The sequence below is a fragment of the Arachis hypogaea genome, chromosome 10 (genome assembly GCF_003086295.3).
Source record: "Arachis hypogaea cultivar Tifrunner chromosome 10, arahy.Tifrunner.gnm2.J5K5, whole genome shotgun sequence".
NCBI classification, from domain to species: domain Eukaryota; kingdom Viridiplantae; phylum Streptophyta; class Magnoliopsida; order Fabales; family Fabaceae; genus Arachis; species Arachis hypogaea.
The window spans coordinates 48,328,568-48,353,637 of record NC_092045.1 but is presented as its reverse complement, the minus strand read 5'-3'; the positions used below and the strand labels follow the sequence as shown (position 1 = coordinate 48,353,637).

The 25,070-nt window shown below is 36.6% G+C and overlaps 1 long non-coding RNA gene and 1 other non-coding gene across 2 annotated transcripts; both read right to left on the bottom strand.

Moving 5' to 3' along the window:
- Window positions 1–512: 512 nt before the first annotated feature.
- On the bottom strand, window positions 513–1,371 carry LOC112717536 (uncharacterized). The gene is made up of 3 exons (XR_003811919.2): window positions 1,242–1,371; window positions 668–731; window positions 513–575 (listed from the first exon to the last, which is right to left on the bottom strand). It is a non-coding gene; the product is annotated as an uncharacterized lncRNA (long non-coding RNA).
- Window positions 1,372–18,750: 17,379 nt separating this feature from the next.
- LOC112718556 (small nucleolar RNA R71) lies at window positions 18,751–18,854 on the bottom strand. The gene has a single exon (XR_003160891.1). It is a non-coding gene; the product is annotated as a small nucleolar RNA R71 (small nucleolar RNA).
- Window positions 18,855–25,070: the final 6,216 nt, after the last annotated feature.

Sequence of the window (25,070 nt, the reverse complement as noted above, 5' to 3'; positions counted from 1 at the left end):
CGCTGGCACAACCGCTGCAAATCAAATAATTGATTTTGCGGCGGTTGTAGAACCGCCGCTATTTCGGTAGTGGATTTAAAAAAAACTGCGGCGGTTTTGAAACCGCCGCAAATTTATGTGGGTTTTTTTTAAATAATTAGTGTGGATTATTAGAACTTAAATAATTAGATAATGGTTAGTTCCTAACTGCTAACAGACTAATTACCAAAGTGCTAGTCTAATGTAATCTAACTAACTGTATAAGCTAATAAATAGTTAAATACTATTCAGCAAACAAAATATTTCTTACTCATTTGACCATGAACATAGGCCAAATTTTGACCGCACAATAACAAAGTAGGTTTTAAGTTTTTATTTTCATTTTTTTTCAATGACAAACTTATTCTAAATTTACCTCAATATAACAGAATAACATGACAAATTAACAATTAAAGTTTATTGCAGGCAATAACGTCAGCAGAGATGAAAGTTATTTCTGTCAAAAATGATAAAAAATGGCTCACATTCATTTTCACATCTATAACAGGTTCTACAACAGAGCTTGATGCTCTTGAATACCAACCAGGGTCTTCTTCCTACACAATAGAAAAAAATAACAGCAAAAGTAATTAGGTAACATTCTGCATTTTACCATTAATCATTGCCTAAATAAAATTATTCCATTAACCTCCAATATTTTCACAAAAAGACGCATGGCTTCTGTGGAAGACATGTTTCCAAGCTGGTTCCAACTGCATTAATAATTACTTCCTTTAACAACATTCTCCACAATTTTATCATGAAAAATAAAAGTAATGCATGAAGCAAGTATAACATCAACATAAGCACTATTAACTTAAAGAACACAACACTCCGAAGAGAATATGCATGGATAAACACAGTAAATTCAGATTCGCACATAAAGAATATATAGAATACAAGTTTCACGGAGAGAGTTTATCAACACTATAGCATAGAGATCATAGATATTAGCAGACAAATCTTGCCCATTTGCTATGCTCCATAATTTTCCAGGTACTGAGAAGCTTTATAGATTATAGATTATATATATATAAAGCGAATCTGTCATCAACCACAATAAAAACACTATCGAATCTTTATAACAAGAAAAATACATCTAATTGATTCGGAAGGAGAAAAGAAAATCAGCAAGGACAATGTGGATCAAAGTAAATGAAGCAAAGTAGAAACAAATCAAAGAACTGAAAAGCAGATCTATAGGAGAAAAGGGGTAATTGAACCTGGTTATACAAGCTGTAGAGGAGAAGAGCGGTGGACTTGGCAAACCTGGAGGTGAGAGCTTTGGTTGGAGAGTTTGATCCCTCAAACCCAACATACGACGCTGCAGAATATAATTTACCTGGATATTGCAGACTCGAGCTTCCTCTCATCATTACCATCTAATTCTTCAATTTACAACTACAATCAATTAAGCTGCTGCTGCTTCTTCTTCGCGGGAGGGACGGACGCGCTGTTTTATTTTATCACTTTTTCTTTTGCCTCTACTCTTCAATAACTGGAACAAAAAGGAAACAAAAGCTAGACTTACATGTATAAATTTTTTTCACAATACAGAAAAAGGTTTTCCGTTAGAGGAAACAATCAAATTGTGCCCCCCATAAATAACATTTTCTCCCCATTACAGGCAAGTGAAACAATAATGCAAAACACCTTTACACACATCAATTCCTATAGGGTGCAAAGATCAACCAAGCAAACCAAAATTGATATGAACATCAGGCAATAAATACCATGAGAATCCTTAGACACATGCAGTTTTGAAGATGATCTATGGCTGCCTTGATCCATTTCTTTCTTAGGCAAATTAGATACACTATCACTGCTGAATCCTCCATCAGATGTTAGCACTGAACCCAGATCAAACTAGAAAACCCTAAAGCAAAATAGAAAAATCAGAAGGCACAGCATCAGCTCAATAGAAATATATGCATATCCTGTTCATATATGGCTACAATATAAAATTTTATCAAACTACTCTATTTCTCTTTTAACTTGAATTGCTTTAATAACCTGATTTGAAATTTAATTCTTCCTTTCAATAGAATCTGAGTTTTTCTCTCATTGTTCCATATAGTGAAATGAACTTAGAAAGAAAGTTAGGAGAATAGTGGAACAAAATAGAAGCATAACAGTTTCAAAAAAGGAAGAAGCAGAGTTACCAGTGAATCTGTCTTAGTTTCGGCGACGGTTGTCATTGACAAGAGACTGTTTAAAGCTATTATATGACAAAATAGACCCCCTTTCAAAAAAGCTACTATATGAACATTATAGATTACAAATTCAATGAACTGAATAAAAAGACCAGCAAACAAAATGATGAATTTGAAAGGAATAATTCCCCACCTGGTTTCGCAAAAGACCTATTTATGTTGCCAACATGTGTTTATCAGTGTCTGTGGGGTAACTGAAATGAAATTCAAACAAGAAAAATAAATAAATAAATAATAAAAAACTGTAATAAAAATTCAATCTCTTTTTATTTCTTTTTCTAATACATGGAAGAAGAGTCAAAGGAGAGAAATAGAGAAACAAAGAGGAACATACGGGTGAAGAAAATGCTCGAATAACCATGCTTTGTGGGGAACATCAACTTGGGCATAAAAGAAGACCTGTAGCTAATGTTGATACATGGAAATAATCCACAAATTAAATGCACATCACTTAGTTTATCAGTTAGTGACACATTTTATTTAAAAACTTATAGGAAACGTAATTTATTGGGGAGAATGAAAGATTCATGAAATAAGTAACTTTACTACAAACACATTTTTCAAGTATTAAAGAATAGAAGTACTAAAGACATCCATCCAAAATTGAGCTGCCAAGCTTGGGCATACTATATTACACATTTTTCAACTTGGGCATACTATATTGTTTTTTGTCAACATGCAGAGAGATATTCAATTGAGCTGCCAAACTTTAAACAAATAAGTACTAGATCAAGCAAATTTTCACTATGAAAATTTATAATATATGATTTTGACATCTAACTAAAAGAAAGGGAGAAGCATCTAACGGAATAAGGAAGCAAACATTGGAAAACCTATGAATGGTTGAACAATGAACTTTTTATAGAACACAATTAGTCTATGCACTAAGAATCTATAACCAAGGATAATTAGTTTAGTTTATGTTCAACTGGATTTGTCATGTTTCACAAGAAATGGTCATATCTTTCTCTCTGGCTTCTTGGTGTCTTGTAATTTATAACATCAGATACAAACACTAGAGCACGATGATAATATATAAAACCAATTCATTGTTAGGATTATTGGACCTTACCGATTTTCTCTTTCATTCTTCTACATCAAATCTGCCAAGGATGAAAAAATCAAAGTCTTTGGCACATTATTTATCTATTTATTTATTTAAAAAAGACAAGACAAGAGCCACAATTCAACAAGAAATAACCTATTAATACAAACATAGAAAGGAACACCCCTTTATATTTTACAAGAGAGGAACAAAATGATGCAACTCTAAACCAAAATAGAAAATCATGAAAAAAAAAACTGAGAAAAAGTAAGATAAATTGAATCAAATATTAAGCAAAAGGATGCAATTATGCACCCAAAATTCAATATTTAATTTGTTAAATGCTATATAGCAGATAGTGCAGTAAAATCAAGAGGCTTTTTTTCTATTTTTGACAGACATGATGCCCAAATGAAAAAGATACAAGGGAGTGAAAACCAACCTCCTCTTGCATGAAAAGGAGCGTTGCCTTCTTTTGTTGGTAATCTGGCCGAGGAGATAGTCAAGAACCACTTTCGGTTTTTCAATCTACTTTATTCTCATTTGCACCATGGAACATCAAAGATGAAGAACCTGAATTGCTACCTTCTTTTGCTGCAGCCTCAGTTTGATTATCGACAGTGATAACATCAGTAGGAAAAAGGGCATGTTTGCGAGATAAGTTTTTGGAGGGTAAAAAAAGGAAGTGAAAAGTTTAAATTTAAAGCCTTACCTCTCCGAAATTGAAACAGGGGAACAAAGATTTCAGATAAATTTGTTTGCTTCTACTTAACATTCTTTTGAGGTCTTCTTTTAACCCAGTTAAACATGAGTTATAATCTGAATCAAAATTAATCAAATATATAGAGAGAATCTGAATCAAAATCCTTAATTCTAAACAGGTACAATTTAACTTAATTAATCAAATATATAGACAAAATCTTAATGAAAATAACCTGAAAGCATAATGTGAACCAAGAAGATATACAAATCTTGAGGAAAATAAGATTCTAATTTTGTAAGTGAACAAGAATGAAAACAAGAAAGAAAGAGCAATGTGAAAGTACGAACCAGTGACTGGGTTGAGGCCGCGATAACTCAGATTCGCTAAAGGAGAGGGGAACAGTCGACAACGGTGAGAGGAGGACATCTAAGTAGCCACGCAACTCAGAGACGTCTCAGATGCGCACGGTGGATGCGAGAATAGCGGTGGGTTACGCACACCGAATATGAGGGATTAGGGGTTTCACACACTGTAGAGTAAAGGGGAACGGTCGACGGCGGTGAGAAGAGGTTAGGTCGATAGCCACGCGACTCTACGGTGACACAGCGGCGCACGGCGTGTTTGAGCACAGGGGTTCTTGCGCTTCCACTCTCCTGTCGCAGGTTCCTCTTCTTTCTGATTTTGGGTACCGAACTGATTTAGGGGAAAATCAATGTATTGGGTTGGGGTTTTGTGGCGGAACTTCATTGAATTGACACTAATCTAAGTTGATTCTGCGTCACAATGAAAAAATCAGATGCCAATCGCAGCTATTTTGAAAAATTGCGGCAGATGGAGAAATTCGCAGGTAATTTGCCGCCGCTATCTTCCGCGTATCTTGTAGTGTGATATGTGGTGTTAACCTACCACATCATCATGTCACGTGATATTTAAATGACACGTTATTATCTAACTGACAAAAAAATTAATTGACTAATATTTTATATTTTAAAATTAATATAACTAATAAATTTTATTTAACAACTAATTTAAAAAATAAACAATTTTTAAAGACAACTTTTACTATTAATTTTTAGTTTTAAGGTCTACTGCTAATAAGAATAAACCATTAAAGACCAAATCACAAATGAATCATGCATGCATCTTTTCTTGTTGGTGAAACTGAAGTGGGATATAATAAAAGCATATATATTTGATGATTGATGAAAATTTCGATAGATGCGCTCATTAATAATGAGATCGGTTTTGTTACGTAAACAACGAAAAATATGAACATAGTAAATACCAAGTTATACTACAAGTTCATTAAATAAATTACTACTACTAAAAACTAAGGTCGTAAGAATCAGACTGGTTAATGAATTGGTGAAGTGATTGATTTACTGATTTAATGATTTAACTAAAATTTAATCAGAATTTAATCGATTTAATTAAATATTAAATAAAATTATTAAAAATTCAGTATATAAACACATCAAACACAACACATGAGTTCTATAATGCATTGGAGAGGAAATTATCCAATAGCAATTAAATATACAATGATGATGTATTACTCAAGAGCTATAGAGTAAATGATGATCCAAATAAATTATGTAAATGAAACATAAACTTAAAAAACAATCTATAACCTTTAAAGCTCTTAGTGGCTTCAGTTCGCTCTGAACATTTCTATCTGCATTATTTATTGACTATCCTGTTCTATTGCATTCTTCAGTGCTCTTAACTTGCTCTTCTGCTGTATTGTACAGTTCATCAAGAGTCATTCCATTTCCATCGTCACATTCACCATTTTCTCTACAATCTTCAAGTGGAGATGCATGAGGGACATCCTCCTTAGTAGGTTCAGAAGCATAACTTTCAGATACTTTCACCACCAACACAATATAATAAAAATCAAGTACATAAAATGTTCCAAAAATAGGTAAAATCAAACTTGATAAATTCAGATGATACAGCAATGAAGTGATTAAACTATAGCGAAATTCAGAATGATAACAATTTAGAATTTAGACGATTATATCAATTCATACAATTCATACAACATTCAATATAATTAAATTTAGCAATTCATACAGTTAATTCACCAAAATTCACTATAGCAGAATTCAATAGAGCAAAATTGAACTTATATAGTAAAATTTAATATAGCAAAATTCAAAATCCAGAGTCCCAAAATTTAACTTATATCATATTTATGTTTAGTAAAATCTAGAATTACAGAATGATTAATCCGTATAATTAACAGAATAACAAAAAATTGAGAAGAAGAAGAAGAAGACAACGTCTATATAACATACGAAGTACTAAAATTAGCATAAAATAAAAAATAATTCAGAGGGAGCTCAATTATTAGTAACAAAACTCCACAGTAAAATCAGCAACACAATTATTAGTTGGAGTAAAGGGACACAGAGGGCCACAGAGGAGAAAAGGGACACAACAAAAATGATTAACAAAACTACAAAGAATAACTAATTAGCTATTATCAATTTATCACAGTGCTTACTGGCGGCGAAGAGGAAGGGGAGTGACGGCAACGACAGAGGAGACTACATGACATGGCGAGAGAGAGAGAGAGAGAGAGAGAGAGAGAGAGAGAGCTCACACAGAGGAGGGGAGATGCAGTAGCTGTGGGTTCTGCGAGCTATGGGGGCTGCGGTGGCTGCGGCGGCTGCATGCTACGGGGCTGGGGACTACGACGCTAGAGTTCTTTGTGTAAACCCATTTAATTAATGACTAAATAACCCATAAATTAAAATTAATTCTAGAAAATTAGAAATGAAATTTTCATGGTTTAATATGATAGAGGAAATTAAAACGAGAATTTTGACACCAATTTTAAAGAAATCGGCCCAAGATTGGGCCAAACCAAACCAACCGGACCCATATTGGGCCCAAGGCCCAGCCAAGTTCCCTTTAAACTAGAGAGCTCAGCACTCTGTCTCCCCTGAAACAACACACACACGCTGAGAAAGGGGAAGGGATAACTCAAACCCTTGCCCTCATTTGCTTCTAACTTCAATTGATCATAACTTTTGATTTAGAGCTCCGATTGATGCACTGTTTGCGACCACGCGATCATGGCGTCAAGCTCTAAAAAATCCACAAAATTATTCTTAAGGTAAACCACAATTTATTCTTCAAATTTACAGCAATAAATTTCGAAAATTTTGGGTAAAAGGTGTTGAGATTTTTGTGTTTTGATGTTATAAGATCAAATTAACTTGAGGGGAAAGCTTAGTCTTTCCTCCTTGATCCTTAGATAAGGTAAAATTCTCAATCCTAAGCTAAACACATGGAATTTGGTGATTTAGTGATTGAGTTATTGTGTTTGGGTGTGACATTATGGCTTAGGTAGTGTATATATGTGTATTGGGGCTTGATTGATGGTTTTGGAAAGCTTTGGAGTGGAGCAATAAGCTTAAAAATCTGTTAGTGAAGTTTTAGGACCTCGAAGGTTGAATTTGGAAGTGTTCCGGGTTGAACGGGAATCGGCCAAGGTATGGTTTCGATTTCCTGTATCTAAAATGTAATGTGGTTGTGAAAACGTAGGCTAGTGACCCTAGAATAGGATTTTGAAATGATGATGTATTTTTTGGATGATATGGATTGAGTTGGATATGTGCATAGTGGTAGAACAATTTTGAATGGTGATAAGTATTGGTAAAGCATGTAAAGTTGTATGTGATATAGTTTGATATGCTTAAGTGTTCGTGAGATTGGTGCTCTTGTTGGTGAGCATGCTTCGTGTGTGTGTGTGTTATTGCTATGTATATTTATAGTGATTGATGAAATTGAACAATTGCTTGGAAAATTGAGGTATGGAATGTTGATTATGAATTGAAGTCATTAAGTTGAGACTTGGTTAGAAATGGAAGAATTGGTGGGTTGAGGATTGAATGAGAGTTTGGAAATGCTTGATGTTGAATGGTTGAGTTTTGGTTGGTTTTGAATGAATTCGGAAGTGTATGTTTTGGAAAATTGGGAGTTTATGAACTTTGGAAGAAATGAATCTTTGATGAACTTTAATGGATCATATCTTAAGCTATCATTTTTGGAATTTGATGCTTTTTATATCAAATAAAAGATAATTTCACAAGCTTTAAAATGGTTTAAATTTGGTAGAAATTTGAATTTCATGGAAGAAGATATGATCGTTGAAAGTTGGAGTCTGAAATCTGAGTTCAGTGAACTCCGCAGAACTTGTGATTTCTGCTTTGTGTGCGCACGCACAGCCCTGTGCGCATGCACACCCTATGGATTTGTGAACCTGTGCACACGCACACTCTTGTGCGTACACACATTGACAGAGAGGACTAGAGCGGGTTCGGAATTTATCTCAAAATAAGATTGGATTGGCATTGTAAGTATAGTTCCAAACCCAACAATTGACCAATATCAAATTAAAATCTAAAGATGTCACAATTAAAAGCAAATGTAAATCGAGAGTATTTAGTCTCCCGGGTTGTTCTCCCTAGGAACTAATGCCAATGAGCGCACACGATTTTGGTTGTGAGAAACAAGGGGTGTTTTCAATGAAGAAGTAAGCAATAAAGGAATTAAAGAACAAGACAAAATTGCAATTAATAAACTAATAAAGGAATAAAAGAACTATGTATGCAATATAAACAAGTAAGACTATAAAGTGATGAAAATGTGATTTAAAACATAAATGAAATCTTGACTTGGGATGAGTTATGGAATCCTTTCCCTAGCATAACCACAACTATGATAATTATGATGGATTAATCTGACTAAGTCAACCCTTAACATCGAAGGATAAGTTAAGTGAGCATAGTTGTTATCAATCCACAAGTCCTAGCTAACTTACTAATTACCTTAGTAAAAAACTAGCGTTAGTGGAAACAATAACAACTAACAACCGAAGAATTATCACTAAATGTTGGACATTATGACTCTAGTAATCCATATATTCATTTTCCCCAAGCCAAGCGGTGGAAATTATGCCATAATCAAAATTGGCATTTCATTAAACACATAGACGGCATAATCATAAAACATGACAAAATTGGGAAAATGATAAAAGCTATGAACCATAAATGATCAAAATCAATAAAAGTAACTCAAACAAACATAAAGTAAGCATCAAACATCAAATTCACTAACAACAACTCAAAATTGCAAAACTATATTAACAAAGGAAGCTAAAATATAAGAAAGTGTAGACAAAGCAATGTAATAAAAAGAGACAATTAAAGAAATGCTACAAGACTTGAAGTATAAAATGCTACAAACCCTAACTAAACCTTAAGAGAGAATTCCCTAATCTACACTACTCCTACTCCTACTATGTAAAACTATGAAAAATTATGTCTAAGTCCTAATGCCTTCAAATGTGTTGAATTTCCGTTCATATAGCATCCAATTTCAGCCTTCAAGACTTCCAAAATGGGCCAAGAGGCCTCCAAATTCGTGCAGCACATGTTTCATTAATGCAATCACGTGCAGGGACCTGTGCGGACGCACAGGTGTGTGCGTCCGCACACTTGGCTGAAAATCCTCTTGTCCGTACGCATAGGTACTTGGTGCACACGCACACGTCGCTGTGTGTGCTTTTCCTTGTTTTCTTCATGGGTTCTTCCTTGTACATGTTTTCTTCTACTTTTGGCCATCCATTCTTGCCTCTAAGGCCTGAAATCACTCAACAAACATGTCATGGCATCAAATAGAATAAAAGTGGAATTAAATTGCGCATTTCAATCACAAAATTGCATGTTTTCACATTTGGGTTCTATTTAGGGATCAAACACAAAAGTATGCTATTTTGGTGCTTAAGTGTAGGTTGATATGATGAAATATACTCAAATCAAGCCAAAATATCTCATCAAATATAGACTCATCAATTCTGCTACACTTAAACAATAGCATGTCCTCATGCTAAACCAACAAGGAGAATGGTCAAAGGGGAAACAACTTATTGAATGCAACTATCTATATGCTTGCAAGTATGTGTATATATTATATATATCTATCTAACTATAAGGTTCTATTGATTTGGTGAAAACAAATAACCAAATTCAAAGCAAGTGTATAGACATATAGGGCTTAAGCAAAGAAATAATCCAATGCACTCAAAATATAAAGAATTGATTTGCTCATCAAAATGAAGCAACATGCAAGAATACATGATAAGAAGTATAGAAACATAGAGTCGAGTGATCGAACCCTCACTAGGTGTGTATACACTCTCAATGCTCGGTGTTTTAGGGTCTAATCACTCAAGTCTCCTCCTAATAATGCTTTCAAGGTTTTGCTTTTCATCTAACAATCAACAAATATCTGATGCATGAGTGCAAGTATCATGAGGTCTTTAGAGGGTTGTAATGGGATTAGGGTTAAGGTAGGATAAATATGACTAAGTGGACTAAGAAATTGGGTCTTTGATTAGCTCAAGTGTCCAACTCAACCAAATAACAAAATATGCACCCTAACTTCCCATAATCACACCTTTTATACACATTCATGCATCTTTTTCATCCAAATCCACATATGCATTTCTTATTCATCATTCATTTTTTTCTTTTTCTTTGTGATGACTTTTGTCCCATATTATTATTATTATTATTACTTTTTTTTCTTTTCATTTTTTTCATTTTTTTTCTAGGACAAATGCATATGGTTAAAGCAAATTGATGATACATGAATGTGCACCCATTTACCAAATTTTCTTTCTCAACGTATACCCAATACAAACTTTTTTAACCCAAAAGTCCCCTCGCACTTAAATGAAAACACACTCTTCAATCTAAGCTAATCAAAGATGCAATTTAAGGTAATTCATGGTTTTCCACTTAGGGTTGTGATGTGCTAACAATTAGAATAAAGAGCATTAAGAGACTCAAAGGGGATTAACAAGGGTAGATGCAATGGTAGGTCCATATGGGTGAGTGAGTTTAATACAAAAATGGTCTCAATTATGCTAAATACAATCACAACATCAAATATTGGAAATAAAGATTCAAGCAAAACCAAGATTACAATCATAGAAGGAGCATAGCACATAATGAACAAAATTTGTGGTTATAATGTGTAACCACTCATTCAAGCTCAAGAACTCACAAGGTATTTTGTTCTTTCTGTCTTCTATGTTTCATAAAGATCATTCTAGCAAGTTTTTTAAAAACAATTTTTTTTCAAATTAATTCAATAGAATGCCCTAAAAAAAATAAAATTCTTGATAATTTTTGTTGTTTTCACCAAAATTATTCCTACATGTATGTATGATGTGATGGATACAATTTCAAAATCTTTCCTAGTTCTATTCTTAATTTTCAACATTGCAAAAACTAATATGAACAATTAGGACAAAATTGAACTAGGTGCTATACTATTCACAACATCCAATCACAACCAATATCTATACTATATATAGCATGAAAATGCAATATATATATATATATATTAACTAGAGTAAAGATGCAATAATAAAAAATACTAACAAATATCTACAAGAAACATAATAAAAGAAACAAAAAATTGAAAGTGCAAAGTGTTTGAGAAAAAAAAGTTTACTCCCCAAATGGCGAATCCTCCCCACACTTAAGCCTTGCACGGTCCTCTGTGCATGAACACAATCCGGGGAGAATGGCTCTACGGTCATCCACCTTCAGCTGGTGGATGCGGGAGCTCGGGTTGTGGAGAAATCTCCAAGTCCAATGCGGGCTTGGCATCTCCATCCTTGGTGTCTCCCTCCTTTCCCGGTTCCTTGCCGTTATGTCTCATCCTCAAAAAGAGTGAATAAGCTATAATTAGGAATCATAGGGCAAGTAGCACAAAAGGGTAAAGGGGTAAGTAAATAAGCATCTAATTGAGGAAGCTCTCATAGAGGTGTGGTATGATAAAAAATGAGCCATGTGTGTATTCCAATTATGCGCGCGGTTGGAACATACAAACGGCTAGTTAAAATGCCATCCACACGATCAAAAAGGTAAACATGAGTTCCTCAATTAAATGGCCTAAGTTGCAAGCAATAGATGAACATCAATTAAGGATAAGCATATTTAGGTAACTACCACAAGAGTGAATTGAGTTTAGAAATTATTGGATATTGAAGTTGTGCATGTGAAAGTTCAAAATTGATAGAGGATTGCACACTTAACAATAACAAATTTAATAATGAACCATAAACTCCTTATTCATCATGAAACATAAAGAAAGGGTCACATGGTAAGATACTTGTTACGAAAAATGGCACACTTGATAAGGATCAAGTTGAGTCACTCAAACAAATGCAAAGCATTAACAAAGAACAAGTATCAGTCATGTGATGAATTTAATATGAAAAATCATGATGAACAAGCAATTTCAACTCAATTCACTCAATTCAATGCACTTACATAATTTGTCCTAGTGGTACAATCAAAACATGAGTATTCAAACCCGCTAGCTAGTAGTAAATTAAGGCAAAATATAAGTGCATTGATGAAATTCAAGCAACCCTATCAATATCAAATAAACACTTGTAACTTATTCGATTAATAAGCAAGTAAACAAAAATAATATAACTACTAAAATGAAAATGAGATGCAATGAAAACTAAGTAAAACAAGTGGAAGAGAGGGCAAAAAGCAAGAAAAGGGAGGGATGGAAGGGTGGAAGTGCTTTAGGGCTTAATTAGAAGAGAAATAAAAATTTTGCCCAAAATAGCACTGTCGCGTCCGCACAGGGTAGTGTGTGTACGCACAGGTTACTTACTTTTTTTTTCAAGGATCATGTGTGCGTGCACATAGGAACAAAAGGGGTTGGGTTTCACGCGAACAGGCTGTGCCAACGCTCCCACCAGAAGGGATGCAAGTTGGCGTGCAGACGCACAGGCCTGAGCGGCCGCACAGAAACCGTGACACGAAGGTTGCGTGCGTACGCACAACGGCGTGCGCACGCACAAATTGCAAGAACATAAGGATGCACGTGCACAAGGGGTGTGAGCGCTCCAAACAGAGGGCTTGTATACGAGTGTGCGTACGCATGGGTCGGTGTGCACGCACAAGACGCAGAAAATAGAAGTTGCGTGTGCACGCATAAGTGTGTGCGCACACACTGAAGAACTGAAGATTGGTGGCTTAGAAATTATAATAAATTCTCGTTGAAAGTATAGTTTCTAAACCAAGCAATCAACCTTTCTTACAAACGTTTTGGTTGTCACAAGTAACAAACCCCTAAATAAATTGATAACCGAAGTATTTAAACCTCGGGTCGTCTTCTCAAGGAATTACAGGGAGGTGTGTTCTTATTATTGGTTATGAGTTTTGTAAATTGGGGGTTTTGAAAGTGAGGAACAAGTAAATTAAATGACAAATAAAATAAATAATTAACTATAAAATAAACTCTTGGCAAGATATGAAAATTCAGAAGTCCTATCCCAGTTACTCCTATGAGAATGGAAGTTAATCTCACTTAGTTAACCTTTGCGTAAGCAAGGGAAAGTCAAGTAAACCAATTGGTTAGATTTTCCAAGTCCTAGCCAACTCCTAAGGAAAGACTAGAGTTAGTGGAATTCAAATTAATCAGCCGACATAACAATCAATCCTGAATAGTTGATAACTCAAGAGCTTCCAGTTAATCAATTAAAGCGAATAATATAAAAAGCTAAATAAGAATCATAAATATCTGGAATACCTCAAATAACATTCACTCAAAGCAGCCAAATCTAAGATGGAAAATATCCATAAGCCAATTGGGCAACATAAATCAAACATAAATAAAAGCATTAAAGTATCTCAAAGTAGAAGAAAAATATAAAGTAAAGGAAATATTGAATCTGATGAAGAGTTGAAATCCTAAATCCTTTAGGAGGATTCCTAAACCTAAAACTTAAGAGAGAGGAGAGAACCTCTCCCTCAAAACTACATGTAAATCATGAAAAGTAACTAATTGGCGAGCCCCCTTTTTTTCGGATGCATTCCCCCACTTTATAGCCTCTAATCTGTGCTTTCTGGGCCAAAAACTGGGTCAGAAACAACCCAAAAATTGCTAATTTCGAAATCTGGTATGTACAGGTCGTGGGAAAGTGACGTGGAAGCGTCGTCCACGCGTTTGCGTGGGTTGAGATTCGCAATTGCGACGCTGGCGCGTCATTCACGCTTCCGTATCGCCTAACTTCGGGACAGCTATGGTAAATTATATATCGTTGCGAAGCCCCAGATGTTAGCTTTCCAACGCAACTGGAACCGCATCATTTGGACCTCTGTAGCTCAAGTTATGGCCATTTTAGTGCAAGAGGGTTAGGCTGACAGCTTTGCAGTTCCTTCAACTTCTTGTATTCCTTCCACTTTTGCATGCTTCCTTTCCATCCTCTAAGCCATTCCTGCCCTGTAATCTCTGAAAACACTTAACACACATATCAAGGCATTAAATGGTAATAAGAGAAGATTAATCATAGCAAAATTAAGACCAAGGAAGCATGTTTTCAATCATAGCACAAAATCAGGAAGGAAAATGTAAAACTTGCGAATTCAATGAATAAGTGTGAGACTAGTGGATAAAATCCACTCAATTAAGCATAAGATGTACCACGAAATAGTGGTGCATCACGCATAGATGCCCTATTTTCAAAAATATTTTTTTTCTTTAAAATCTAAGGTGCCAAGCCTTAGCTCATCCAAAATTCAACCCCTAAACATCCAAAAATCCATACAATCATGATCCATATGAAAATTAACCTACCAAACTCAAAATTAAACTAACCTAAGCTAGCTAAGATAAGCTAAAATGCAAGAAGTCAAGACTATAAGTAAAGAGAAAGGGTAAGAAAGATGTTACCATGGTGGGGTGTCTCCCACCTAGCACTTTGGTTTATAGTCCTTAAGTTGGACTTGTTGAGGAGACTCTTGCTAGGGTGGCATGTATTTCCACTCCTCCTTGAACCTCCATCCATGCTTGCACTTCATTGGTCCTTCGGGATCGCATGTTCGAGTATCCCGTTCACCTCTTTGTTGTCCTTTATGCTTCAAACCGGATGAATAAGCTCCTAATTAACCCTTGAAGTAACCTGATGAGCGGATAATTTATACGCTTTTTGGCATTGTTTTTATATAGTTTTTAGTAAGTTTGAGCTACTTTTAGGGATGTTTTCATTAGTTTTTATGCTAAATTCACATTTCTGGACTTTACTATGAGTTTGTGTGTTTTTCTGTGATTTCAGGTAAATTCTGACTGAAATTGAGGGATTTGAGCAAAACTCTGAAGAAGGCTGACAAAAGGACTGCTGATGCTGTTGGAATCTGACCTCCCTACACTCAAAATGGATTTTCTGGAGCTACAGAACTCCAATTGGCGCGCTCTCAACGGCGTTGGAAAGTAGACATCCAGGGCTTTCCAGCAATATATAATAGTCCATACTTTATTCGAAGATTGACGACGTAACTTGGCGTTGAACGCCAAGTACACGCTGCTGTCTGGAGTTAAACGCCAGAAAAACGTCATGATCCGGAGTTGAACGCCCAAAACACGTCATAACTCGAAGTTCAACTCCAGGAAATGCCTCAGCTCGTGGATTAATCAAGCTCAGCCCAAGCATACACCAAGTGGGCCCCGGAAGTGGATTTATGCATCAATTACTTACTCATGTAAACCCTAGTAGCTAGTCTAGTATATATAGGACATTTATCTATTGTATTAGACATCCTGGATTGTATTTTGAATCCTGTGATCACGTTAGAGAGGGCTGGCCATTCGGCCATGCCTGAACTCTTTGCTTATGTATTTTCAACGGTGGAGTTTCTGCACACCATAGATTAAGGGTGTGGAGCTCTGCTGTACCTCAAGTATTAATGAAGTTCTATTATCTTTTATTCAAATCTCTCTTATTCTTATTCCAAGATATTCATTCGTACCCAAGAAACATGATGAATGTTATGAGTCAGATTACCCTCATTATCATTCTCACTTATGAACGCGCGTGATTGACAACCACTTCCGTTCTACATGCAACAGAGCTTGAATGTATATCTCTTAGATTCCCCAACAGAATCTTCGTGGTATAAGCTAGATAGATGGCGGCATTTATGAGGATCCAGAAAGTCTCACCTTGTCTGTGGTATTCCGAGTAGGATTCCGGTAATGAATGACCGTGACGTGCTTCAAACTTTAACCTGCTGGGCGTTAGTGACAGACGCAAAAGAGGGATTCTATTCCAGTAGGAGCGGGAACCAACCGGTGATTAGCCGTACTGTGACAGAGTGCGTTAGCATAGTTTTCACTGCGAGGATGGGATGTAGCCATCAGCCATGGGTGATGCCTCCAGACTGGTTAGCTGTGCGAGTGACAGCCGCACAGGATATTTCCCCGTGAGGAATGAAAGTAGCCACAGTTGATGGTGAACCCCTATACAAAGCTTGCCATGGAAAGGAGTAAGAAGGACTGAGTAGAAGGAGTAGGAGAACAGGCGTCTAAGAGCTCTACAGCATCTCCATCCGCTTATCTGAAATTCCCACCAATAAATCTGCATAAGTGTTCTATCCCTTTTATTATTTCTTCTTTTTATTATTAATTATTCGAAAACCCATAAACCATTTTTTAATCTGCCTAACTGAGATTTGCAAGGTGACCATAGCTTGCTTCATACCAACAATCTCTGTGGATTCGACCCTTACTCACGTAAGGTTTATTACTTGGACGACCCAGTACACTTGCTGGTTAGTTGAACGGAGTTGTGAAAATAAACAATGCCTTCAGAGTAAACATCCTACAAGTAGAAAGAACAAGTGATCACAATTTCGTCCACCAAGTTTTTGGCGCCGTTGTCAGGGATTGTTCGAGTATGGACAACTGACGGTTCATCTTGTTGCTCAGATTAGGTAATTTTTTTTTCAAAAATCTTTTTCAAAAATTTTTCTTTTATTTTTCATTTTTCCAAAAATATTTTCGAAAAAAATAATAAAAATACAAAAAAAAATCATAAAATCATAAAAACCAAAAACATTTTGTATTTCTTGTTTGAGTCTTGAGTCAATTTTTAAGTTTGGTGTCAATTGCATGCTTTAAAAATTTTTTTCTTGCATTTTTTTTTTAAAATTCATGCATTCATGGTGTTCTTCATGATCTTCAAGTTGTTCTTGACAAGTCTTCTTGTTTGATCTTGAGGTTTTCTTGTTTTGTGTTGTTTGTTGTTTTTCATATGCATTTTTCGTTTGTTAGAGTCCATGCATTAAAGATTTCTAAGTTTGGTGTCTTGCATGTTTTATTTGCATCAAAAATTTTTCAAAATTATGTTCTTGATGTTCATCATGATCTTCATAGTGTTCTTGGTGTTCATCTAGACATTCATAGCATTCTTGCATGCATCTTGTGTCTTGATCCAAAATTTTTATGTTTTGGGTCATTTTTGTGTTTTTCTTTAAAATTTAAAAATCAAAAATATCTTTTCCTTATTTCCCTCCAAAATTTCGAAATTTTGGGTTGACTTGGTCAAAAATTTTTAAAAATTAGTTGTTTCTTACAAGTCAAGTCAAAATTTCAATTTTAAAAATCTTATCTTTTCAAAATCTTTTTCAAAAATCATATCTTTTTCATTTTTTTTATAATTTTCGAAAATTTCAAAATTATTTTTCAAAATATTTTCAAAATCTTTTTCTTATCTTTTTATCCAATTTTAGAAAAATTAGCTAACAATTAATGTGATTGGTTCAAAAATTTGAAGTTTGTTACTTTCTTGTTAAGAAAGGTTCAATCTTTAAGTTCTAGAATCTTATCTTTTAGTTTCTTGTTAGTTAAGTAATTTTAAAAATTAAATCTTTTTCAAAATATCTTTTTCTTAAAACTTTTATTTTATCTTTTATCTTATCTTTTTCAAAAATCTTATCTTTTTCAAAATTTGATTTTAAAATCTTTTTCAATCAACTAACTAACTTTTTGTTTGTTTCTTATCTTTTTCAAAACCACCTAACTACTTTTCCCTCTCTAATTTTCGAAAATTCTCCCTCTCTTTTTCAAAAATTCTTTTTGTTTCAAATTTTAATTTCAAATCACATTTATCTCTAATTTTCGAAAATCACTAACTCTTTTTCAAAATTATTTTCGAAAATTTTCTTCTCTTTTCTTCTTCTATTTTAATTATTTAATTACTAACACTTCTCTTCACCTCTCCTCATCCAAAAATCCGAATCTCCTTCTTCATTCTTCTACCTCTTTCTTCTTCTACTAACATAAGGGAATCTCTATACTGTGACATAGAGTATTCCTCTTTCTTTTCTTGTTTTCTTCTCTTTCTTATGAGTAGGAACAAGGATAAAGGCACTCTTGTTGAAGCTGATCCAGAACCTGAAAGGACTCTGAAGAGAAAATTAAGAGAAGCTAAATTACAACAATCCAGAAATAACCTTTCAGAAATTTTCGAACAAGAGAAGGAGATGGCAGCCGAAAATAATAATAATAATAATGCAAGGAGAATGCTTGGTGACTTCACAAAGCCAACGTCCAAGTTTGATGGAAGAAGCATCTCCATTCCTGCCATTGGAGCCAATAACTTTGAGCTTAAGCCTCAACTAGTTGCTTTAATGCAACAAAACTGCAAGTTTTATGGGCTTCCATCTGAAGATCCCTATCAGTTTTTAGCTGAGTTCTTGCAGGTCTGTGATACTGTAAAGACGAATGGAGTTAATCCTGAAGTCTACAGACTTATGCTTTTCCCTTTTGCTGTAAGAGACAGAGCTAGAATATGGTTGGACTCACAACCTAAGGATAGCCTGGACTCCTGGGATAAGCTGGTCACTGCCTTTCTGGATAAATTCTTTCCTCCTCAAAAGTTGAGCAAGCTGAGAGTGGATGTTCAAACCTTCAAACAAAAAGATGGTGAATCCCTCTATGAAGCTTGGGAAAGATACAAGCAGTTGACCAAAAGATGTCCATCTAACATGTTTTCAGAATGGACCCTATTAGATATCTTCTATTATGGTCTCTCTGAATTTTCGAAAATGTCATTGGACCATTCTGCAGGTGGATCTATTCACCTGAAGAAAACGCCTGAAGAGGCTCAAGAACTCATTGACATGGTTGCAAACAACCAGTTCATGTATACCTCTGAGAGGAATTCCGTGAATAATGGGATACCTCAGAAGAAAGGAGTTCTTGAAATTGATGCTCTGAATGCCATATTGGCTCAGAACAAAGTGTTGACTCAACAGGTCAACATGATCTCTCAAAATCTGAATGGACTGCAACATGCATCCAACAGTACTAGAGAGGCAGCTTCTGAAGAAGCTTATGATCCTGAAAACCCTGCCATGGCAGAGGTTAATTACATGGGTGAACCATATGGAAACACCTATAACCCATCATGGAGAAATCATCCAAATTTCTCCTGGAAGGATCAACAAAAGCCTCAACAAGGCTTTAATAATGGTGGACGCAATAGGCTGAACAATAGCAAGCCATATCCATCATCTTCTCAGCAACAGACAGAGAACTCTGAACAAAATAATTCTAATTTAGCTAATATAGTCTCTGATCTGTCAAAAGCCACTTTCAGTTTCATGAATGAAACAAGATCCTCCATTAGAAATTTGGAGGCACAAGTAGGCCAGCTGAGTAAGAAAGTTATTGAAACTCCTCCCAGTATTCTCCCAAGTAATACAGAAGAGAGTCCAAAAGGAGAATGCAAGGCCATTGATTTGATCAAAGTGGCCGAATGCACTAAGGAGGAGGAGGACGAAAATCCTAGTGAGGAAGACCTCCTGGGACGTTCCTCAAACAAGAAGGAGTTTCCTATTAAGGATCCTGAGGAATCTGAGGCTCACTTAGAGACCATAAAGATTCCATTAAATCTCCTTCTGCCATTCATGCGCTCTGAAGAATATTCATCCTCTGAAGAGGATGAAGATGTGACTGGTGAGCAAGTTGCTCAATATCTAGGAGCTATCATGAAGCTGAATGCCAAGCTGTTTGGTAATGAGACTTGGGAAGGTGAACCTCCCTTACTCATTAGTGACTTAGATACTTGGATTCAGGAAACTCTACCTCAAAAGAAACAAGATCCTGGCAAGTTCTTAATACCTTGCACCATTGGCACCATGAGCTTTGAGAAAGCTCTATGTGATCTTGGGTCAGGGATAAACCTTATGCCACTCTCTGTAATGGAGAAGCTGGGGATCATTGAGGTACAACCTGCCTTGTTCTCATTACAATTGGCAGACAAGTCAGTGAGACAAGCTTATGGGACAGTAGAGGACGTGCTAGTAAAGGTTGAAGGCCTTTACATCCCTGCTGATTTCATAATCCTAGATACTAGGAAGGAAAATGATGAATGCATCATCCTAGGAAGACCTTTCCTAGCCACAGCAGAAGCTGTGATAGATGTCAACAGAGGAGAGTTAGTCCTTCAATTGAATGGGGATTACCTTGTGATTCAGGCACATGGCCATCCCTCTGTGACAAAAGAGAGTAAGCATGAAGAGCTTCTCTCAGTTCAAGGTCAAGAAGAGCCCACACAGTCAAACTCTAAGTTTGGTGTTGTGAGGCCACAACCAAACTCTAAGTTTGGTGTTCAAATTCCATATCCAAACTCTAAGTTTGGTGTGGAGACAACACATTAAATTGACCTGATCATCTTGTGGCTCCATGAGAGCCACTGTCAAGCTATTGACATTAAAGAAGCGCTTGTTGGGAGGCAACCCAATTTTTTTTATCTAATTTTATTTTATTTTGTTTTGGTGTTATTTTTGTGTTGAATTAGGTACATGATCATGAGGAGTCACGAAAAAATCAAAAAAATTAAAAACAGAGTCAAAAACAGAAGAAAAAAATTTTTCACCCTGGAGGACGCACGGGCTGGCGTTCAACGCCCAGAAGGTGCATCTGGCCGGCGTTCAACGCCAGAACAGAGCACCATTCTGGCGCTGAACACCAGAAACAAGCAACAACCTGGCGTTTAACGCCAGGATGTGCACACAGAGGACAATCTGGCGCTGAACGCCAGAAACAAGCATGAAACTGGCGTTCAACGCCAGAAACATGCATTACATGGGCGTTTAACGCCCAGAACATGCACCAATGGGCGTTTGAACGCCAGAATGATGCATGAAGGCAATTTACACGCCTATATGGTGAAGGAATGGTATTTCTTTTCACCTCAGGATCTGTGGACCCCACAGGATCCCCACCTACCATATTCCCACCTTACCTTCTAATCCTATTTTTGTGATTTGAATTCCCCATGTCACAATTCCCAATTTTCATTCACCACTCACTTCTATCCACTCTTCCCCACTCACCTTCAAAATTCAAAACTCTTTCCCACCCAAACCCACCCATATAGCCGAATACACACATCCCTCCATCTCTTCTTCTTCTCTTCTTTCTTTTCTTGCTCGAGGGCGAGCAATATTTTAAGTTTGGTGTGGTAAAAGCATAGCTTTTTTGCTTTTCCATTACCATTAATGGCACCTAAGGCCAGAAAAACCTCAAAGGGAAGACAAAAGCTTCCACCTCTGAGTCTTGGGAGATGGAAAGACAAATATAAGCCGTCATAACTCAGTGGTAGAACATTTGAATGCAAATCCAAGAAATCCCTGAGATACCTCAGGGAATAAATGGTCCTCCACACAACTATTGGGAGCAACTATGGATAGGAGTACCAAAATCACTAGGAATCATTCAACAGAAGCAAGGAAGAGACATAGAGGAGCTCAAAAAGTACCATTGGACCTTCAAGAAGGCGCCACCCTCACTCAGGTGGATTCATTCCTTGCTCTTATTTCTTTCTGTTTTCAGTTTTTAATATTGTGTTTATCTATGTTTTGTGTCTCTACTTCATGATCATTAGTATGTAACCATGCCTTAAAGCTATGAATAAAATCCATTAGTCCTTCACCTCTCTTAAATGAAAAATGTTTTAATTCAAAAGAACAAGAAGTACATAAATTTCGAAATTATTATTGAATTTAATTTAATTATATTGATGTGGTGACAATACTTTTTGTTTTCTGAATGAATGCTTGAACAGTGCATATGTCTTTTGATCTTGTTGTTTATGAGTGTTAAAATTGTTGGCTCTTGAAAGAATGATGAACAAAGAGAAATGTTATTGATGAACTGAAAAATTCATGAACTGATTCTTGAAGCAAGAAAAAGAAGTGAAAAAAAAAAGTGGCGAAAAAAAAAATAGAAAGAAAAAGCAAGCAGAAAAAGCCAATAGCCCTTAAAACCAAAAAGCAAGGGTAGCAAGGATCCAAGGCTTTGAGCATCAATGGATAGGAGGGCCCAAGGAAGTAAAATCCAGGCCTAAGCGGCTAAATCAAGCTGTCCCTAACCATGTGCTTGTGTCATGAAGGTCCAAGTGAAAAGCTTGAGACTGAGTGGTTAAAGTCGTGATCCAAAGATAAAGAGTGTGCTTAAGAGCTCTGGACACCACTAACTGGGGACTCTAGCAAAGCTGAGTCACAATCAGAAAAGGTTCACCCAGTTATGTGTCTGTGGCATTTGTGTATCCGGTGGTAATACTGGAAGACAAAGTGCTTAGGGCCAAGGCCAAGACTCATAAGTAACTGTGTTCAAGAATCAACATGCTTAACTAGGAAAGTCAATAACACTATCTGAAATTCTAAGTTCTTAGAGAAGCCAATCACTCTAAACTTCAAAGGAAAAAGTGAGATGCCAAAACTGTTCAGAAGCAAAAAGCTACAAGTCCCGCTCATCTAATTAAATTAATATTCATTGATATTCTGGAATTTATAGTATATTCTCTTCTTTTATCCTATTTGATTTTCAGTTGCTTGGGGACAAGCAACAATTTAAGTTTGGTGTTGTGATGAGCGGATAATTTATACGCTTTTTGGCATTGTTTTTATATAGTTTTTAGTAAGTTTGAGCTACTTTTAGGGATGTTTTCATTCGTTTTTATGCTAAATTCACATTTCTGGACTTTACTATGAGTTTGTGTGTTTTTCTGTGATTTCAGGTAAATTCTGACTGAAATTTAGGGATTTGAGCAAAACTCTGAAGAAGGCTGACAAAAGGACTGCTGATGCTGTTGGAATCTGACCTCCCTACACTCAAAATGGATTTTCTGGAGCTACAGAACTCCAATTGGCGCGCTCTCAACGGCGTTGGAAAGTAGACATCCAGGGCTTTCCAGCAATATATAATAGTCCATACTTTATTCGAAGATTGACGACGTAACTTGGCGTTGAACGCCAAGTACACGCTGCTGTCTGGAGTTAAACGCCAGAAAAACGTCATGATCCGGAGTTGAACGCCCAAAACACGTCATAACTCGAAGTTCAACTCCAGGAAATGCCTCAGCTCGTGGATTAATCAAGCTCAGCCCAAGCATACACCAAGTGGGCCCCGGAAGTGGATTTATGCATCAATTACTTACTCATGTAAACCCTAGTAGCTAGTCTAGTATATATAGGACATTTATCTATTGTATTAGACATCCTGGATTGTATTTTGAATCCTGTGATCACGTTACAGAGGGCTGGCCATTCGGCCATGCCTGAACTCTTTGCTTATGTATTTTCAACGGTGGAGTTTCTGCACACCATAGATTAAGGGTGTGGAGCTCTGCTGTACCTCAAGTATTAATGAAGTTCTATTATCTTTTATTCAAATCTCTCTTATTCTTATTCCAAGATATTCATTCGTACCCAAGAAACATGATGAATGTTATGAGTCAGATTACCCTCATTATCATTCTCACTTATGAACGCGCGTGATTGACAACCACTTCCGTTCTACATGCAACAGAGCTTGAATGTATATCTCTTAGATTCCCCAACAGATCTTCGTGGTATAAGCTAGATAGATGCGGCATTTATGAGGATCCAGAAAGTCTCACCTTGTCTGTGGTATTCCGAGTAGGATTCCGGTAATGAATGACCGTGACGTGCTTCAAACTTTAACCTGCTGGGCGTTAGTGACAGACGCAAAAGAGGGATTCTATTCCAGTAGGAGCGGGAACCAACCGGTGATTAGCCGTACTGTGACAGAGTGCGTTAGCATAGTTTTCACTGCGAGGATGGGATGTAGCCATCAGCCATGGGTGATGCCTCCAGACTGGTTAGCTGTGCGAGTGACAGCCGCACAGGATATTTCCCCGTGAGGAATGAAAGTAGCCACAGTTGATGGTGAACCCCTATACAAAGCTTGCCATGGAAAGGAGTAAGAAGGACTGAGTAGAAGGAGTAGGAGAACAGGCGTCTAAGAGCTCTACAGCATCTCCATCCGCTTATCTGAAATTCCCACCAATAAATCTGCATAAGTGTTCTATCCCTTTTATTATTTCTTCTTTTTATTATTAATTATTCGAAAACCCATAAACCATTTTTTAATCTGCCTAACTGAGATTTGCAAGGTGACCATAGCTTGCTTCATACCAACTGTTCATACCCTAACCGGGCTCCTCCAAACTCGGCAAATTCATAAAAGGTCCGACCTCGTCCTAAGGCCCACGCCTAAAGGTCGGACCTCGGACAATAAGGCAAGGAAGGCCCATCAAAAGGAACGCAGCCCAAAGCCTAAAGGCCGAAAAGGCCTAGAAAAGGCGGTTCCACAAAGATAAAGATAAAACCCCCAAAGATAAGATAAGATAAGAATATCTTATCCAGGGAAGATCACGGCCAACTACTATAAATACACTGGAGCACCCAGGTATGGCATTCATCCCACATTCTACACATATCTGCTTGGACCCATGCTAACTTAAGCATCGGAGTGTCATTGCAGTACAACCACCAACCACTCCGCATATCAAAGCTCGGGTCCCTGAACCCCCACCTCGGGCCTCTCCAGACGACCGAGCTACACGTTTCAGGTAACCCCCGGAACATTGGCGCCGTTGCCGGGGACCTGGAAGTCATTCCTTTACCATGGCGGACGACCCTCTCAACAATGACCACGCTGCATCCGAACAAGAGGATGAAGTTGACACCGGAGAACGACCGGACAGCCCTCTATCACCACGCACTCCAGGAGGAAACAAACAGAATCGCCCAAAGGCGTCACTCCCAAACAAAGATCCACAAATTCCGAAAAAGAAAAGAGCTCGGAAATTTTAGAAGCAGTCTGGGCACAACAAAACCGACTGAAACAACTCGAAGAGGACATAAAGAAGCAGAAAGAAACTGAACAAGAT